Here is a 19,159-nt window from a genome sequence, read left to right as displayed (position 1 = left end):
GGAATGATTTGAGGTCAGAAAAACCTAAATTCAAATCTTAATTTTGTCACTTCCTTGCTGTGATCTTAATGCAGAGCCGTAAGATCAATATCCAGACTCCAGGCTTTCCAGATGAAAGGGCTATAAGAGAACAGTAATTGAAAAATCATTACCTTGTTTAAGGAAAAAATAAATATAAAATCAGCAATTATGAGTTCTAGCTATATACATAAACACTATGTGTATATTTTTAATTAAAAAATATTAGTGATCAACCAACAGTGTAGAGAGACTGGTACTCATATGTTGCCAAGAGCATTATAAATTGATACAGTCTTTCAGTGGATTAGGTTTAACCATGTTAGAAAAATGAAATGAGATACTAAAATATTGCCATTCTTTGACTCTGGATTTCTACTTTGGGAAATTTAAGGTTATTTAAGAAAATAATCTCAAAAAGTCAGAATCAAGCCAATGTGTACAGTAATGTTTAAGGTAGAAATATTTATGAAAACAAAACTTAAAGCAATTCAAATTACTTATTCATTGTACATTATCAAAGTAGAACGCACTGACAATAAGAATAATGTGATAAGTATATGCCTTGTATTGGTATATGGATATTTTATTTTATTTTTCTAATACATCTTTATTGGAGTATAATTGCTTCACAATGCTGTGTTAGTTTCTGTTGTACAACAAAGGGAATCAGCCATATGCATACACATGTCCCCATATCCCCTCCCTCTTTTTTTTTTTTAACATCTTTATTGGGGTATAATTGCCTTACAATGGTGTGTTAGTTTCTGCTTTATAACAAAGTGAATCAGTTATACATATACATATGTTCCCATATCTCTTCCCTCTTGCGTCTCCCTCCCTCCCACCCCTCCAGGCGATCACAAAGCACCGAGCTGATCTCCCTGTGCTATGCGGCTGCTTCCCACTAGCTATCTACCTTCCGTTTGGTAGTGTATATATGTCCATGACTCTCTCTCGCTTTGTCACAGCTCACCCTTCCCCCTCCCCATATCCTCAAGTCCATTCTCCAGTAGGTCTGTGTCCTCCCACCCTCCCTATCCCAACCCCTCTAGGTGGTCACAAAGCACCGAGCTGATCTCCCTGTGCTATGCTGCTGCTTCCCACTAGCTATCTATTTTACATTTGGTAGTGTGTATATGTCAGTGCCACTCTCTCACTTCGTCCCAGCTTCCCCCTCCCCCACTGTGTCCTCATGTCCATTCTCTATGTCTACATCTTTATTCCTGCCCTGCCACTAGGTTCATCAGCACCATTTTATTTATTTTTTTTAGATTCCAAGTATATGGATATTTTAAGCAACATCAAATGAACAAAGAACTAAACATACATTTACATACTGTATATGATTTAAAATATCGCAGAAGCACTGAAAGTATCAGAGATAGTTAAAACAATATAAATAGTTGTGTTAGGTTGATGGGAAAGTTGAAGTGATTATGATTTTAACAATAAGTGGGTAATGTAATCCGAGGAATACATGTAATGATGGAATTTCAGGCAGTGTTATAGACAGATGGTGAAGCTATTTGTGCAGGAGGTGGGGGTGGTAGGGGAAAGGGGGACCTAAAATTTCACCACATGGAAAGTTTCTATAATCAGAGGGTTTTCTCTGGGTTGTGCAGGCGGTGGCCCCAAAAGGGGAGAATCATACAGAAGATTTCTCAAAGGGAAAAAACTGGAAGAACCATACTTAGAAAAATGTTATTGTAAGTTAATTTCTCTTTAGGGTGTAAACTGTTTTCTTTTCCTTTGGTTCTTTTACTTATTTTTTTCTAAAGCAATTGCAACTTAATAATTTACTTCAGTGTATGAGAGACTCACAGCTTTCCAAGGTGAGTCTGAATCCTGTGTGCCTTGGTCTGGCTAATTTGTTTCATTTCAACACTGAGAGATGTCTGAAAAGTGTATCAGTGGAAGAACATAATCAGTCATTCATAGACTGGTACTTTATGACAGCCACATAAAGGTGCTTCTGTTGTGAGTCTTATCTCAATAAGTAATTTTAGTAAATTAAGTAGTTTAGTAAATTAAAGCCAAAAAACAGATGAAGTGCCATTCCCAACCACAGGCATAAAAGAAGGCCAGGGAGCCAGAGGAGAGGGTTTCATGGCTATTGCAGCTTTCAAATTAGAGCAGATTAGAAATGAGGAAGAAGGCACCGCCTCCTTGATCTGAATCAATAAAGTATAGGTGTTCTGCTTAGAGAGAAAGTGACTGCAGATAAAAGTGTTATAAATCCAAGAGCTTTATGACTTCAACACTTCTCTCAGTTTCTCCAGTTATAAAATAAAATGAGAAATAGCTCCCTCTCTCTGCCATCCCTCTGTACCTGCACCATTCATACATCTGGAACATATTGTGACTTGTGACTGTAGGTTAGAGAAATCAATGATTTTTTTTTTTCTTCAGAGCACTATGTACAGAAGTTGTCCCTGCCGTCAAGTGGCTTATTACACTTTAATCAAGAATACCCTCTGTTCCTTAGGAGTCATGTGCTTTCTACCCAAGTATTTTTAGAGAGATTTTTAAATCACAAAGAGTGATAAAACAGTGAATGCATTTTTAAACTTAATTTTCCATGGTATTAAAATTGTAAGACGTATAAATATATCCCAGAGACAATCAGTTTTTACCTTTAAGCAGCTCATGACTTTAAAAAAAATGCTTTTAATATCACAAGGTCTATGATGTAATCTCCCTAATAAGATCACTTAATATCAAGTTGCTCAAATGTGCACATGACCTTTTAAATAGAATTCCATCTCTTAATACCATGAACTGTTAGGATTAAATTTAATATACATTATCTGAGAAGTCTACATACTACTAACAAAATAATTTTCAAAAAAAACTTATTCTTTTGTTTCCAGATATATCTTGATATATTTTTTCTTAAATTGCAGTATCTACAAAGCCCTTTAGAATCTAAAGTTTAGATAATGTCACAAACTATACAAAGGAATTAGTAAGTCTTTCCAGCAGCTGTTCTTCCATTTCCCTTGGCAGCATCAGGTGGCAGGCACAGTCAGTAGCCAAATCCATTTAATGTTAGGTGTGACTCTGAGAGAACACTGACGACCTTACTGGAGCAGTGGGTCTGATGTTCTGAGGAATGATCAAGTAGCAGAGCCATATAGAGGCTGCATATACCATCCTTGCACCAAGCTTTATTTGATGTATGGTTTGAAATTTCTTTGGATAACAACTTGCAGGAAGGGAGAGCAGCTCAGGAAAAAAGTCCTAACATTGGACAGATCTAGATTCAAATTCTCGCTCATCACAACATCAACCCCTCCAAGCCCTGTTTACTCATCTGTAACATGAAAATACAAGCAATACCAATTCCACAGCGTTGTTTGAGGATGAAAAGGATATAAATAACCTATCTGACTTAAAATAGAAGCTCAAGAAATGTTAGTTCCTTTCTTCCCATTTGTCTGGGTCATGCTGGTCTTAATAAATTTTCAGTTCATTTTCTTTTTTATAAATTTATGTATTTGTTTTTGGCTGTGTTGGGTCTTCGTTGCTGTGTGCAGGCTTTCTCTAGTTGCGGCGAGTGGGGGCTACTCTTCACTGTGGTGCGTGCGCTTCTCGTGCAGTGGCTTCTCTTGTTGCAGAGCATGGTCTCTAGGCACGCAAGCTTCAGTAGTTGTGGCACACAGGCTCAGTAGTTGTGGCTCGTGGGCTCTAGAGCACAGGCTCAGTAGTTGTGGCGCGCGGGCTTAGTTGCTCTGCGGCATGTGGGATCTTCCCGGACCAGCTGGAACCCGTGTCCCCTGCATTGACAGGCAGATACTTAACCATTGTGCCACCAGGGAAGTCCCTCAGTTCATTTTCAATTATAGCCTTCTTAGATTCTTTACAGTCTAGTTTATGTGATGCAATTGATAGCATTGTGCTCTGTGTCCTTAATGCAGGGACTGAGTATAGAGTTTCTCTGGTGCTGCTTGGTACATTACCCAGACATTCTACAAGTTCATGGTTGTGTCATTGTGGAGAGCATACGATACACAATCCATCAACATTTTTATGTCTTCTTGTACTTTTTTTTGTTGTTGTTAGTTACCACTGCTCTGGGGTTTTGTGCTGATGAACTAAAGCTAATCTCATTAGAATTTTGTAGGTTAAAATAGAAGCCTCATAGCAATAACAGGCGGCATAAAATAGATTGAACAAAACTAGACTTTTAGTGCAGCCTCCTTCCACAGTGAGAGGATATAGATCAGGCAGGGTACCATAAACTCTGATGTGACCATACCATAATGGTCCTTTGGACCTGTTCCATAATGAAGCCCAGACCTATTTAACAAAACACTGGTTCTCCCTATAATGCTCAGAAAGCATCATCTACAATTTACATGGCACTTTAATTAAGAAGACCACTACAAGGATGAACTGGAATATAGACATTGAAATATAAACTTTCATTCCTCTCCTCCTTCCTTCCTTCCTTCCTTTTCTTCTTCCCCTTCTTCATTTCTTTCTTTACATTTTATCTTTTAACAGAAAGAATAACAGGCTACTGACAAAAACACACATTACAATAAGACGAACTATTAGAGATTGAGGAGGCTAATATCACTGGATATGCAGTCAAGAAATTCCTCTAGGTTTAGCCAAGTGTTAGAGATCAGGACCGAGGCAAGCCCAATCTCTAAGATATGCCTGAAATGTGATGAAAAATTTATGTGAAGTTCAGCTATTTCATATCATTCAGTTTGCTTTTCTTTTGTTAAATTTAACTCTAATATTTTTTATTAACCAATAACTGTTGTGTGATCTAATTTTAATAACATCTTTATCTTCTTTTATACGTATATAGGCATAGAGAGATGTCTAGAATAACATTCACTGAAGGTTAGCAATGGTTAATTTCTGAGTGGTAAGAGGGAGTAATTTTTTTGCTTTACTTGTTATACTTTTCTTAATTGCTTGAATTTTTAAAATGAGCATGTATCTTTTTAAAAAAAATCAAAATCATTATACTTAAAAAAAAGAAAATCATCGAAAACAATGATTTTCTGCTTATCCAGCTTTCGGTTAAAAGTGACAAATATGGAATGAGAGTTTACATTGTTAAGCTGTTAAATATTAAGAGAAGAAAAGTGTAAATATTGTACTTACCCAGGTGAAACAACAAAATTTAAGATGCAATGTATCAAAGTCAGAAATCAAATTAGACAAGAAAAGGAAAGAAATAAATATTAAGCGTGTGAAATACGAAATACCTTAGTTCTGCTAAGGCCATTTCCTGCTCAATTAAACAATTAAATAAAACATTTACTGTATTATAACACTTGATTACCAGAGATTCTTGGGAGAAAACCAGCCTAGAAAAAAAAAGAAGGTCCCAGGGGCCTAAGACTGGTTCCCCAGCTAGTCCTTGACAGCAACACAAATGATGTCTTTATTTGTGCTTTATCTCAGTGTTTTTGAAGGAGCCACTTACAGCAGAGTGAGAGGAGTTGCATAACATTAGAAATTTTGTTACTGATCATTAGAGTCAACCTTTGGCCAGAAACTGTCAATGTTATTCCCTGTGGGCAGGCATCCAGAAATCTCTGACTTCCTAGAGTGAGGTCTTGAACCTGAACTTCTTACTGCATTATTGAAATTGTGGTTCTAAAAGAGCATCACTTGCAGGAAGAGTTTCTACAAACAACAGCAGCCAGTCACCAAATGCAAAGTACTCATGGTTACACCTTTAGATTAGAGCTGTAAACACAGAGAACGATCATATCTTCCCATATAGAATATTCTTTGTGGCTTAAAAACAAACAGTAGATAATACATGGCAGGAGGAAAATTCACTTAGGTAGCAAATTCACTAATTTAAGGTATCTATTTACAAATTTGTTGTGAAACCCAATCATTTATTAAAGACAGATTCATGCCTCTAATTCTTGAAAGTGATAGAAGTTTTACAGTAAACTTAAAACGTATGAAAATCAAATGAAGACACCAATGACTTAAATCCAGGCAAGCCTATCTGTCTTTAAAGTGTAAGTGAAATCCAAAGTGTTGGTGAGAATGTAGAGAAATTGGAACTTTCATATGCTCTTAGTGGGTGTATGAATTGGTAAGACCACTTTGGAAAACTGGCAGTATCTCCTAAAGCTGACTGTACACATGCCCTATGACCCAGCCAGCCATTCTACTCCTAGGTATGCACTCAACAGAAATGCAGCAAATGACATATGAGCATATTTGCAGAAGCACTTTTTCTAATGACCTCAAAGTGTAAATGACCCAAATGCTCATCAACAGTAGAATGAATAAAGAGTAGTATGGTCACACAGTGGAATACTGTACAGCAGAGAATGAACAAACTCTATACACCATTGTGAGTGAATCTCATAATGTTGATCAAAAGAAGCCAGACACAATGTAGTACATACTGTGATTCCATTTGTATAAATTGCGAAAACAGGCAAGACAAATCTATGACGTTAGAAGTCAGGATGGTGGTTATCCTTGGGTTTAAAATTGTGAAAGGGGTGAGGGAGATTTCTGGGAGCTGGTGATGTTCTATTTCTTGCTCTGGGTGCTGGTTAGATACGTATATTCAATTTGTGAAAATTCAATGACCTGTACACTTAAGATATATGTACTATTCTGTTTATCTGTTGTATTTTAATAGAAAGTTAAAAAACAAAAATGTAAAAATATTTATTCTTTATGACAGATTTAAATTGCCCTCACTTATTACTATGTCTATAGCTATGAATATAATCAGTATTTGTTGTTCAGGCAATATTTGGTCTTTGATCAAGGTACAGATTAAAAAATTCAAATATACATATGCTTGAAAAATCACCATTTATTTTTAAAAGTGATAGGATTGAACATAAATAGACAAAAATTGAATTGCTTTCTCATTTGTCACAAACAGCCCAGCCTTTTTCATTTCCCACTTCTAGATTTAGCTGATATCAGGCAAATCTATGTGCATGGGGGAAAAGGTGGTGGTAATCTCATGAATAATCAATTGTCAATAGTAGCCATAATGAAAAATAAGGACCTGAGTATTAGAAACACCATTTACTGAACACTTTGTTGTAATATTATAGCTAAACCAAGTATTATAAGTGAAACAAAGTGAGTAATACAGTCATCTCCCTGAATCAGGCTGAAGAAGGATTTTCACCTGAAATACTGAGACTCAGCTTTCAAATTCAAAAGCCAGACAGGTAACTAGAATAAGTAAAATAGGCCAGATGAAATACAATGGGGTCTGGTGATGGGGTTTGGGAAAACCATAGAACCCGCAAAAAGTGGTTCTCAGAGTCTGTCCCCAGACCAGAAACGCATCAGGAACTAGGTAGAAATTCAAATTATCAGACCCCAACCAAGATCAACTGAATCAGAGACTGGGGGTGGAGCCCAGCAATCTGAGTTTTAATAAGCTTGATTCTGACACATGTTCTTGTATGAGAACTATTGATTTAGATGTATTCTGATTCAAATATTTTAAAAAATCATGTGGGTTTAAAAAAAAATCATCTGGCCAGATTTGGCCACAGGCTACCAGTTCATAACTTCTGATGAGAATCATATAAAAAACATAAACTTGAATTTTGTATGTCAATTCTGTAATTCCCTTTTATAAGATAAAGAGAGATAGTATGTGGTAATGCTTGAACCTAAGTTTTCTCCTCCCTAGTATTCAGGCATATCTGGGCATTCCTGGGGTCTGGTGGAGGTGGGCCCTCTGGAATTCTATTTATAAGACAACTCAAGTTGCTTCCAAAGAAGAACTAACCCAGTAGAAGAAAGAACCAAATTACAGAGGTTGCATTAAGGGCAGCAGATGGAGTTGAATATATCTGAGTACATCATGGTGTCTGCCACTCAGATTGTTTGCAGCCCAGCCTGGTGGACTCATTCATTCTTTCAACAAATAGCTATTGAACAGTCTGTCCCTGAGTCCTGTGACCCCAGCACAGATGTAATATGAGATCTAGTAAGAGCTAATGGAGCTGTTTGTTTTGTTTTGTTTTGCTAATCTTAGGACACAGGGAGTGCAGCTTATCAGTGGTATGACTGTTGGTGCCAGGACTGTCAACACTTCCGATGCCTTGTCCAATGATGTCCGATGGACATCAGCCTTGCAGACCTCCTAGCATACAGTGGCAGTGCCTTTGGTGAGCAGCGATGACATAGCTTGGAAGTTGGCAGCAGCTGTTTTTAACAGGCAAGGAGAACTCTGAATACCATTTGGCAGCCTATTCTTGGAGCGCACATGCGACATCCCTGGGTACCCTGATTTAGGGGCAGTAGAGGATGAACCCTCTAGCAGAGGTAAAGAAATGCTATTTTGTAGCTATGGTTCTTACTATGTGTAACATAAGTTACACATGGAAAAACACTGAGTCCTCAATGGAATCTATGACTTTTTTTTTTCTTTTTTGACTTGGCAGCATTTAAAGAAACTACATGTTGCTTTTTGTGATAAGGTTAAAGTATGTGCTTGCAGTGAACAAGGTAGACTTAAAGATCAAATCTCAAACATTTGGTTTCCTTTTTTAAAATAAAACGCGGTGAGATTATTGTAGGCTTTGGGACATGAGGTTTGAAAAATCACAGCACACATTACTAATTTTTTTTCTCTCTCTCAAAACATCCCTAAAAAATGAAACAATATTGCTGATGAGCTGTTTTTTGGCACCAACAAGCAGCTTACTGCAAAGGAAAAAGAACTTTGGAAACAGCCACTCCTTTCCTGCCAGAATTTTGAGAGATTGATGACCTTTTCCTTCATTTCTGCAATGCCTATAGGCTGCAGATTTTCAGTAACTTCCTGAAATCCCAAATTGAATTCTATTAAAAACATATTTGTTATTCTACACAAAAAAAATGTTTGGAGTTTGGAGACCACAAATCTCTGTAAGACCTACGGAATTCCTCAAAGTAACCAGAATTTTCCAGAAAGAGTCAAGCAGTTGCTACACTACATTTAACTCAGTGTTTTATGACACCTAATGAGCAAGGTGTGTGGTATGTCAATATTCCAACTAGGTAGCAATACCTTGCTATTGATTTATGTAAAATATATATATATGTATATATATATATATATATATATACACATATATATATATATCTTGCAGATTTCCAATTTTCTGGTAGAGCCATATTTTTTTTCTTGATTGCTATTTGTTTGAAACCCATTTTTTTAAGCCCAAGCAAATGCAGTTTTTTTATTTTGATACTTCACTTCTAGCCAACCCAGAGTATCCACAATGGAATGTGAGTTAGGGGGTGGGGGCAGGGATCAGGAGATTTGAGTTCTAACCAGCCAAGTTTCCCTGGACAGGTCAGTTCCCGCTTTGGTGCTCAGTTTCACTCTTGATAAAGTTGGAGGTGGGACAAATTGACCCAGAGTTCTGTGATTAGTCCAAAGTTCTGTGACTAGGGTTCCACATTCCTTAACCTCTGGATTATGAGAGCTCTCCCTGAAGAATCCTAATGACGGATTCAGTATTTGAAGGAGAAGAATTCACCTTGAGAGGATTTTCAGAAGCTATTGCTATTACATATTTTTTTTTTTAGAGAGAGAGCTGGGGTAATTTTCTGTGTACATTTGGGCACAAGTGACTGGTGTTGTTAGCAATCAATCAAAGGCTTATTTCTATATTAACTTAATAGAATTTAGTTTCCTGGAATGCAAATTAGTAACAGGAATATGAAACATTTATTTGATTCTGTTTTTATAATGTTTATTTCCTCCATGTCCTCTCCTTCCAACTCTCACCTGGCCTCTTCTCCCTAACCCTTTTTACACATGATTTTATACTTGGGTTATCAGCTTAATCTCAAACTCAGCTCTTCTCGCATTACTTTCCTGCTCAAAACCTTAATACCTTTCTGTTTACTGCATTGTAAAATACAAACTCCTCATGGCACACAGAGTCCTGTACCATCTGACACAGTGCAGCGTCCCACCATTGTGGCCCATTACTCCTTTTACCTTAGCCTTTCAAGTTCCCTGCTCTTTCTTTCCATGCCCAGAATTTTTCTGGCTCTCTGCCTTTGTCCCATTGATTCTTGCTTCCTGTTTTCACTTGTTCAGATTCTACCTATTCTTAAAATTTAAGGCCAAGGTTCTGCTACCAGCTTTTCTTGATCTCTCCTAAATGTAGGCAACCTCTTTTTTCTGAGCTCCCATGGCAACTTACCTGCATTTCTCTCATAGCAGTTATCACTTTCTACTCTATATTTCTACTCTACTCTATAAATATATTACAGATATTTATGTTCATATCAATCTTCCTCACTAGATAATCAACTTTATGAAGTCAGAAGCAATGTCTGTTCCATATTTGTAGCCCTCGAAGTACCTGGCATGTAGCAGTTCCTCCACAAATGTTTGTTCGATGAATAAAAAATATCAGAGCAGGGCTTCCCTGGTGGCGCAGTGGTTAAGAATCTGCCTGACAATGCAGGGGACACAGGTTTAAGCCCTGGTCTGGGAAGATCCCACATGCCGCAGAGCAACTAAGCCCGTGTGCCACAACTACTGAGCCTGTGCTCTAGAGCCCTCGAGCCACAACTACTGAAGCCCGAGGGCCTAGAGCCCGTGCTCCGCAACAGGAGAAGCCACTGCAATGAGAAGCCCGCGCACTGCAACGAAGAGTAGCTCTCACTCGCCGCAACTAGAGAAAGCTGCTCGCAGCAACAAAGACCCAAAGCAGCCAAAATTTAATTAATTAATTTAAAAAAAATCAGAGTTACCATGGGAAATTTCTCCATTTATCTATTATCTATCTGGCTATCTATCTATCCTATAATTTTTCAGCCTATTTCTGGTTTCAGTCAGGAAAAAAAGAAAAATGAGAAAGGTACAATAACTTAAACCGCTGATTTAGCATGTAATTAATATCTAGTTCCCTTCCTTCAAGCATTGTGCTGTAGTCAGCTTTCAAAAGTGATTTAGGTTCACATGAGTTTGTGTACTGTGATGTTCAAATGTTTGTTAAAACTGATGCAACTCTATGAAAAAGATCAACACTAACTCTGCAGATGCGTCATACAAATTTTAATCTGGTGAGGTGAAGAATTCACTTGAGGCATTGCTACATGGGGGGCACTGAAAAAAGTTGTGGCCTTTTTATCTTTCTTTGCGGGGGTGGGGCAAAGAACAGCCATTCAATGGAAAACAGACAGATGACTGACCATAGGGCTCATGATAGATATAGATATATATACACACATATATATTAAAGTGGTTATATATTTATATATATATAATGCTATATATTAATTACATAATATTTATATAGTATATACAATATATAAATGTATATTTGTATATATAAAAAAGACTTTATTCATTTCTATACCTTTTGTGATATTTGCCAAGTTTTGGACAAATTCTTTATCTTAAAATTAATCTTGGGACTTCCCTGGTGGTCAAGTAGTAAAAAATCCACCTTACAACGCAGGGGATGTGTGTTCGATCCCTGGTCAGGGAACTAAGATCCCACATGCCATGGGGCAACTAAGCCTGTGCGCCACAACTACTGAGCTAGCGCTCCTCAGCTAGAGAGCCCACGTGCCACAAACTACAGAGCCCATGCGCCCTGGAGCCTGCGTGCCACAACTAGAGAGAGAGAAGAAAAAACCCCGCACGCCACAACTAGAGAGATACCCATAAAGATCCCACTGCCTCAGTGAAGATCCCGCATGCCACGACTAAGACCCGATGCAGCCAAAAAAAAAATTAAGTAAATAATAAATCTTAAAATAATAAAATTAATCTTAAGAGCCTCACATCACATACTTGAAATAAAAGCTTTTATTTGTATATTGGCTTATAATTTTTCAAGCACTTCCATCCTTATTAACTCATTTGATTCTCATGTTTTATTTCCAAACATATATTTTACACCTATTTATAATTGTTCATCCATCATGAAAATGGAAAAATTCCATTTCTTATAAATGCAGTGGATTTGTCTGCTGGTCCTTTATTTGCTTCACTCTTCTCTTTCTAATATATTTTATCCATATAGCAACAGTTTTCCTGACTTTTTACATCTGTAGTTCTTCCTGTTTCTGATTTCCCACTCTTTATTTTTAAGATGCTGATTTGTTCTTCATCTTTCTCCTTCCTCTGAGAAAGACCCATAAGTTTTTTCTTTGGATCTGTAATTCAACTCTTCCTTCCCCTTAATCTTTTTTTTAAGGCAATGCCATTTTTTTTTTTTAATTTATTTTTGGCTGTGTTGGGTCTTCATTTCTGTGCGAGGGCTTTCTCCAGTTGTGGCAAGTGGGGGCCACTCTTCATCACGGTGCGCGGGCCTCTCACTATCGCGGCCACTCTTGTTGTGGAGCACAAGCTCCAGACGCGCAGGCTCAGTAATTGTGGCTCACGGGCCCAGTTGCTCCGCGGCATGTGGGGTCCTGCCAGAACAGGGCTCGAACCCACGTACGCTGCATTGACAGGCAGATTCTCAACCACTGCGCCACCAGGGAAGCCCCCTTCCCCTTAATCTTGACTGACTCCAAAGATTTTTAGTTGTAACCCATGCAGTGGTAGTTGCTGCCCCTTAACTTGAACATTTTTATTGGAGAATCATTGTTTGCTAAAACATTTAGTAAGATATTTTTGTTTTATATTATATTTAATATAAACCATATTTATTAATTTGTTCTTTTATTTTCTATAGCTTCAAAGATTGTTTTAATACTCAGGTTTATTGTTTATTCTTTTATAAATATACATCTCCTTTAAGAGTTCTTTGATAATTTCCTATCACACTTTTTAGGTCCTCAGTCTTTACATTCCATTGATAATCCTTCATCATACTTCTGGAAAGACATCTGTCTTCTATATTTACAAATCTTTCTTTAGCAGGATTTGCTGTTTCATCTTGGGCAGGGTAGAATTTGAAGCTTGATCTCTAATTGTTACATTTTCTTCCCTTTCAGAGTGAATGCCCATTCTTTTTTTTTCAGCCACACCACACAGTGTATGGGATCTTAGTTCCCTAAGCAGGGATCGAACCTGCACTCCCTTCATTGGAAGCACAGAGTCTTAACCACTGGACCGCCAGGGAAGTCCCGATGCCCATTCTATACTTTACAGATTTAGTGCTATCATATTCCTCTTTATGTCCCATTGTTTTATTATTATTGGCATCCATACCTGTTTTTTTTTTTTTTTTTGCGGTACGCAGGCCTCTCACTGTTGTGGCCTCTCCCGCTGCGGAGCACAGGCTCCGGACGCTTAGGCTCAGCGGCCATGGCTCACGGGCCCAGCTGCTCCGCGGCATGTGGGATCTTCCCGGACTGGGTCACGAACTCGTGTCCCCTGCATCGGCAGGCGGACTCTCAACCACTGCACCACCAGGGAAGCCCCATACCTGTTTATATTGCTTATTCTTTATATGTTTTAAATGCTCACATTCCTTTTTTTTTTTTTTTTGGCCAAATGATGCCATTTAGCTATAACTGCATAACACCACCTCCTTTTCATATCTTCCCCTGAAGTTTCTTGGACTTGGCTGGCACTTTCTTGTGAGAGGGTCTACACACCATAACACCAGAAAGACCTATGGTCACATGAAGCTTTAACTAGCTCCCTTCTTTCCTGGAGAGTGGGGATTGGGTTCATGTGCCAGTGTAACATCCTTACCTATTTTAGCAGTTTAACTGGCACTTTCCAGCTCTTCGTAGTCTCAAAGAGAAAATCATCATTAGTCCATGCCCAAAACTTTTCTTTATCTAAACAAAACAAGTAGTCTTCTTCTGACCTTCCTTTGGTGTCTTAACCCTTCTCTCTCTAGTCCCTTTTCTTTTGCTTACCTTGTACCATTTGATTATACATCTGAATCCTTCAATGGACTGCAAACTCTTTTGAAGACAAAAGCTAGGTTGTATTTTTGCTACCTTCCACATCCTAATGCTGCAGCACAGCTGAAAAGGCAATAACAGTCATGCTCTGGAGCTGTGAGCTAAACCAGTAGAAGCAGACTTGAACCTTTGTACCCCAGAAGCAGGGGAAGCAGGACTGTAAGCTGTTGTCTAGTATGATTTGCTTGGGGAAAAAAAGCCAAAGAGAAGATGAACCTTGTGGAGATTCTGCCCCCAGCAAGCCAGGAGGACAAGAAGACAAAACCCATCACGTCACCACCATCCTACCCATGTCACCATGATGGGATTGGAGCTTTCTCCTCCAGTCACTTTTCAGCTCCAGGCTGGCTCTGGACCTGTGTTTCTCAGGCCAGGAATGTTATGATGCTTCAGACTGTCCTTCAGACAGGAGCCCTGAGAGGAGGAGTAAGTGGAGGAGTAGGAAAAGGAGGAAGAGGAGGAACATAATGATGATGTAGATGTATCCCTAGAGGAGGAGACCCCTGTCAAACAAGTCAAGAGGCTAGTACCCCAGAAACAGATGAACATTACTGAGGAAGAAAAGGTGGAAAAAGAAGAGAAGCAGTGAGAACCAGTCTTAAAGACAAGAGCCCTGTGAGAAGGGCCAAACCTGAAAAGCTGGGATCCAAGGAATGAGGAAACAGGAATGGCTTAGCTGCAGTGACTGAGAGAGGGTCTGCAGGTGGGCCTTCCTTGGAGTGTGCTGCAAACTTAGGGTGCCCCCCAGTCCCCCTCCATTTGAGTCTGAAGGTGATGGAGGTGTTGTGGAAGGTGCAATACAAGAGCCGTCACCCCCAGCTGTCTAGTTTCAGCAGCACCTGGAGAGAAGAGCCCTGACCTCAGCGCTACAGTAAAGTTTGCTTTGCTAGGGAATTTTTTTTTAAGTATCCAACATTTAGCACAGTACATTATAATGTTTTTTTTTAACATCTTTATTGGAGTATAATTGCTTTACAATGGTGTGTTAGTTTCTGCTTTACAACAAAATGAATCAGTTATATATATACATATGTTCCCATATCTCCCTCTTTCATCTCCCTCCCTCCCACCCTCCCTATCCCACCCCTCCAGGCCATCACAAAGCACCGAGCTGATCTCCCTGTGCTATGCAGCTGCTTCCCACTAGCTATCTACCTTACGTTTGGCAGTGTATATATGTCCATGCTTCTCTCTCGCTTTGTCACAGCTTACCCTTCCCACAGTACATTATACATTATAATGTTTCAGCAAAATATTTGTTAAATAAGTTTTTTTTGTTGTTTATCTTAAGTTCATCAGGTAGCTACTTCTCACTTTTTGCCATACCACTGGAACTTTTGTCTTACTTTCTTCTCTTTTGCCAGTTTTCTAACAGTATTTCTGCAAAACTGCATTACTGTGGGTACAGGGTTTCCTTTTGGCTGATGAAAATGTCTTGGATCTAGTTAGAAGTGATGATTGCTCAATACAGTGAAATGTGCTAAATGCAACTGAATAGTACACCTTTTAAAATGTTAATGGTTAATTTATGTTATATGAATTTCACCTCAATTAAAAAAAAACTGCATTACTTGAGTTAGTAACACAAAGAACCACCACTTTGTAAACAGTCTCATTCTAGTCTTTTTTTTTTAATATTTTTTTTATTATTCTTATCTTTTAAAATGCTGCTAATACTTCTCTTGCAGGGACCTGGCTCTTTCACCTTTCTCCCACATGCCACTGAAAACAACAGCGAAAGGTGGGTCCGGGCGACCATCTAAAGGCTTTGTGGGACTCAGCAGTGAGGTCATCAGCATTTGGTCACAATTTATTCGTTAGCTATCATTAATACAGTAAGTCATTTTTGCTCATTTAATGACACTCCCTATTCGTGCCCATTCTTTCTCTTCCTTTTTCTCAGTATCTTTTCTGGCTCTTGAATCAGTTCCTTAAAGAATGCTGTCACCTATCTCTTGGAGACTTTTTAAGAAGGTACTACTCCTAGAGGACTTCAGTCCTTATGGGATTACTTGTTCCTGATACAGATCTGACCATTTCTACTCCGTTTTATTTTTGTTGGGGAGGGGTAGAAAATCAATCTCTGGAAATAGAAGGGAGAAAAATTTTCCTTCCTGTGGGTTTTTGGAGTCAGACAGCCTCAGGTCAGATCCTTGTGCTGTCACATACTAGCTGTGTGATCTTGAGTCTGTCATTTGGGCAAGTCAATTTCCTCATGTGAAAACTGGGTAAAAGCTTCCTCCTAAGGTCCTTGTGGAGACTGAATCTGATAATGCATATAAGTGTCCCTTGAGGGCGCACACGTGCATATGTATGGGTGTCTGTGTGCAAACTTAACTTACTTTCTAATTCTCTCCTAGTATCAGAAGCTACTCCACCTTCCTTATTACAAACACTGAGTGACAATTGCTTTTATCTGCTCCCTGCCTGGGGCATTGTCTCTTTCTTCCGTCCCCACTATGCATAAACAAATGCCAGTCAAGGAAGCACCCAGGTGGAAAACTGAGCATGGACTGTATTTGATTAGCACTATAAGAAAAAACCACAGGCATAGGTATCAGACACAGGAAGAAAAGGAAAAGCAACCTCTGTGTAATAAAACTTATAATTCCTCTTTGTAATCTTTATTTTTTGGTAGGAAGTGTTTTTCATTGCACGAAAATAGCATATAGAACTTAAATATTGTGCAGAAATTTGGTTATGATGGCTGTATCCCTTTAATCTAGGGAGGAGGAGGAGGGAAAGCCTTGAACTGTAGATGAAAGTTATTCCACGTGTTAAATAAGGAAATAGAATTTTGCGTTGTGCAATATTTCGGATTTGTTTTTAGCATGAAGGGGAAATTGCCTGATGTGTTATCAGGAGGCAGAAAGGTTCAGGGAAAGGGCTCTGGATTGAGGATCAGGAGATGCAGGTCCTGGCCCTGCCACTAACTGAGTGACCTTGACAGGCCACTTCTAGCTGGACCTATTTATTCATCTGGAAAATGCAAGCACTGAGTCAAACCTCTCCCCCTGCCCCCACCTGTTTTAACTCAAGAACTGCTTTTTACAGAACAACTCCACTCTCCAGGAATTTTTTAAATCTTTTATTGTTTTGTGTGGTATATTATGAAATGCTTACAGGTTAAAAAAGCATTTTAGAATAGTGTTTTAATAAAAATATATTAATATAATTTTAATAAAACCACTAATATATAACCAGAATATATTTCCTTTTTTTTTTAACTTGTTTATTTATTTATTTGGCTGCATTGGGTCTTCGTTGCTGCACGCAGGCCTTCTCTAGTTGCAGCGAGCAGGGGCTACTCTTCATTGTGGTGGCTTATCTTGTTGAGGAGCACGGGCTCTAGGCGCGCAGGCTTCAGTAGTTGTGGCTCGTGGACTCTAGAGCACAGGCTCAGTAGTTGTGGCGCATGGGCTTAGTTGTTCTGTGGCATGTGGGATCTTCCCGGACCAGGGATCGAACCCGTGTCCCCTGCATTGGTAGGTGGATTTTTAACCACTGTGCCACCAGGGAAGTCCCTATTTCCTTTTATGACAACATTGAATTAGAAAACACTGAGTCATATTATCTCCATGTCAGTGTTTTATTTAGAATACATTTTTTCAAAGAAAAATTTTATTTAGTAAAATATGACACTATAATTGATTTTTACTTTGACCCTGATATTGTAGGGAATATCATGATTTTGGATAATATGGAGTGGACTCTTGGGAGTATAACTGTCTTTTGTTCAAAAGCTGTACAGAATATGTCAATGTATATTCTTACAAAATATAGATTAAGGATTTTTTTGGGTGAAATATGTAATTCTTGGTGCTGGTTATAAATAGAGATTGGATGAATAGTTAGGTGGAGTGTAAGTTTATTGTAACTTCCAAATTATTTTCAGTCTGTGTTCCTGAGACCATATATTGAAAATTGCCTTGATACCTGCTGGAAGGCATCCCCTTGGAATTCAGAGATAAGCTGTTCTGAGTGGCATATGAGAGGGGTGTTGAGTGGAAGAATGCCAGTGCCACATTCAAGTCTAGATACCCTGCTTGCTGGTGGAGTAACTGGGTAAATCACTTAACCTTGAGCCTCAGTTTCCTCATCTGTAAAATGAGGGTAATTGTATATCTATTGATACTTCCTGGGGTTGTCATAAGTCTTAAATAAAATAAAGTATACAGCATTACTTTGAAAAAGCATCACATGAATGTTGTTATCATGTAGCATTTGGCAGGGCCCAGACCAGGGGGAGGTGAGTAAGGTGCAGGGGCTCAACTTTTAAGGAGGCCCTCGCTCTCAGATCTGACCCTGCGCTTGACCCATCCTGAGAGTACGTACCTCCTTAAATGTAGGGCCAGCAGGCTTCTCATTCATCTTGCCCTAGTCCAGGCCCTGGTGTTTGGCCAAGCACAGTTCCTGTGAATAGGAGCTATACAGCTTTAGATGTGGGTCTGGTTTCTGAAAGACTTTTTTTTTTTTTTTTTTTTGCGGTACGCGGGCCTCTCACTGTTGTGGCCTCTCTTGTTGTGGAGCACAGGCTCCGGATGCACAGGCTCAGTGGCCATGGCTCACGGGCCCAGCCGCTCTGTGGCATGTGGGATCTTACCGGACCGGGGCACAAACCCGTGTCCCCTGCATCGGCAGGCAGACTCTCAACCACTGCGCCACCAGGGAAGCCCTGAAAGACTATTTTTGTTGTTGTTTCTTACATTGAGGTAGGTTAGGAGCAGCTGTTCCTTCTCCCTCAAAGCTATAAAGCAGTTGCTTGGATAAAACAATCCTCTAACTTCCTTTTTTTTCTTTCTTTCTTTCTGTTCCCTGATTGTGTTACTCATATACCTGTGCATGGTTAGATGTTACAAGATATATTCATTTTATCTTCAGATATTCTTCTGGAGATAGTGTTACATTATAATGGACTGTTAAAAAATACCATGCCTGCATGATTGTCTTCTGGAATTTGCAGTACTGGGGGATCTTTTAACTTCATCTTCTTTAAATCGCTTGCTTTCAAGGTAGAAGCAATTTACTTGTCAAGTAAAAAGATGTTGCAAGGTTATCATAAAAAATTCCAGAGGTGAATGGGTATGAAAGCAGTTCTTCTAGGCTCAGAGCCAGTCCTAGAAACAAAAATGAATTGCCCCTCTGCACAAACAGATTTTTCAAGATCTGTTCACATGCCCACATGTGTCTGACTGAGGTGGGCTTTTCTGGGTAACCACTCAGTGACAAACCTCTCATTGAGTTCTTTAAACAAGGGAGGCTAGTGTTAATGGTTAGTTTT

The 19,159-nt window shown here is 38.9% G+C and overlaps 1 pseudogene across 1 annotated transcript; it reads left to right on the top strand.

The window, feature by feature from the left end:
- The first annotated feature begins 8,109 nt into the window (after positions 1-8,109).
- LOC309969613 (nucleoplasmin-2-like) lies at positions 8,110-14,535 on the top strand (annotated as a pseudogene). Its single transcript has 2 exons — positions 8,110-8,165; positions 13,937-14,535. The product of its transcript is annotated as a nucleoplasmin-2-like (transcript).
- Positions 14,536-19,159: the final 4,624 nt, after the last annotated feature.

The sequence above is a fragment of the Leucopleurus acutus genome (assembly GCF_964270905.1).
Source record: "Leucopleurus acutus genome assembly, chromosome: 12".
NCBI classification, from domain to species: domain Eukaryota; kingdom Metazoa; phylum Chordata; class Mammalia; order Artiodactyla; family Delphinidae; genus Leucopleurus; species Leucopleurus acutus.
The sequence above is the reverse complement of the archived record's forward strand: the minus strand, read 5'-3'. Positions and strand labels throughout refer to the sequence as shown.